This window comes from Pinus tabuliformis, chromosome 4_2, assembly GCF_031772625.1.
Source record: "Pinus tabuliformis cultivar Carrire ecotype Pingquan chromosome 4_2, CPIR1, whole genome shotgun sequence".
NCBI lineage: Eukaryota > Viridiplantae > Streptophyta > Pinopsida > Pinales > Pinaceae > Pinus > Pinus tabuliformis.
Genome location: NC_142304.1, coordinates 445,908,339 through 445,910,142, shown reverse-complemented (window position 1 = coordinate 445,910,142; position 1,804 = coordinate 445,908,339). Strand labels below are relative to the sequence as shown.

At 42.1% G+C, this 1,804-nt stretch overlaps 1 pseudogene; it reads left to right on the top strand.

Annotated features, from left to right (window-relative positions):
- The first annotated feature begins 792 nt into the window (after positions 1–792).
- On the top strand, positions 793–1,470 carry LOC149169887 (uncharacterized; annotated as a pseudogene).
- Positions 1,471–1,804: the final 334 nt, after the last annotated feature.

Sequence of the window (1,804 nt, the reverse complement as noted above, 5' to 3'; positions counted from 1 at the left end):
ATTCAGATCGATCCACTGATCCAGAATATTTAACAATTGATGTTTTTTTGTGAAAAGTCCTATTCTTCAAGTCCGGATTTAACCCTATTGCACCGTCACCAAATAGGACTTGGCCAGTTGTGGGTCTCACGTTGGATTAAGTTCTTTGTAATGTTTAATTCATTCCTGGGGATTTGGGGTGTTGAATGAATAGTATAAATTTATATATTTACTTATACTATTTATTCATAGTATTCACTTGTAGTTATTTATGGTAATTATCATGGTATTTTATAAAAAATATTATAAATAACTAATCTTATTTTATTAAAAAAATATTATAGCAAATTTTATTGTTTAATAAAGAGTTTCTTTCTTTTGCATATTGTGTATTTCTCTTCTCCTTACCGGGACAATCAAATCTCTTTAATCTTGGCCCTTCAAAATCCAGATTAGTACTATCAGTCCCAGTTACGAATCCATGAAAATTGGCCCTTCAAAATCCAGATTAGTAGTATCAATGCCAGTTACGAATCCATGAAAATCGATCTAATCTCTTTAATCTTGGCCCTTCAAAATCCAGATTAGTACTATCAATCCCAGTTACGAATCCATGAAAATTGGCCCTCCAAAATCCAGATTAGTAGTATCAATGCCAGTTACGAATCCATGAAAATCGATCTGGCTGATGTTGATAATAGGTCCCGGCCTAATAATCTGAGTGGAGGCCAGAAAAATATTAGTGTAAATTTTTCAGTGCCTAGTAATCAATGTCGCAGAGAAACATACACAGTGAATTCAATGTGAGCAAGCATGGTGGAGGCCATGGAAGGTACAGTCCAGGCCAAGGAATTGCGAGCCTTAAAGAAGATGGTGTTGAACTTCGAGCATCGCCTTCGCGACAACCAGGAGGGCACATGAAATACGCAAATTTTCCAACTTGAAGCTTGAGCTCCACGAGGAGATGGTGCGCTTGAAGGCCCTAGCGGGGGCACCAGAGCTCCACCCAAAGCTCGTGCCCCAGAACGCCATCCCTTCCATTATCGGTCTCCTTAGTCACGAGAACACCAGTATAGCCATGGACGTAGTGGGCCTCATCCATTATCGGTCTCCTTAGTCACGAGAACACCAGTATAGCCATGGACGTAATGGGGCTCATCGCGGACTTGACTGACGAGGACGTGGTGGGAGACTCCGATGAAGTAGCTCAGGTGCTCGTGGAAGCCTTGGTTGAGAACAACGTCCTAGAGCTCCTTATCCAGGACCTCCCTCGACTCGACGAGGGCGATCCTGATGAGTCAACTGAGATCTACAACTCACTGGCCACAATAACAAAAATGATCGAGGTTTGCCTCACAATGTCAGAGTTCGTCTGTGAAAAGACAAATCTCTTGCGGCGGCTCGTCAATCATGCCTTGTGAGTTTGAAAACAACAAGCAGCATGCCACAAAGATCTTGGCCAGCCTGCTGCAGAGCAGTGTTGTGAACTAGTGGTGCCTTGGGTAGATGAACATAGTTGGAATCGTGTTGCAGACCATACAAGCGCATATTAGACTCGACTGTCTCAGAATAAGTTTCCATCATGTGCACTCTAATTCCCATATCTTGGTTCTTGCTTTACCTCCAGTGGTCTCTAACCTCGGATCGAATACAGGATTTGAAATGGTAGTAGCCTTTGGTGCAACTCTGGGAACCGCTCTATATTTCGTTGAACTCTTTGTTGGAACTCCTCCTTAGAAAATCTTGCATATAGCAAACATAAGCAGTGATCTCGTATGGGTGAATTACAGTTCCTTCCATATTTGCGGGCCTTTCAATCCCAACA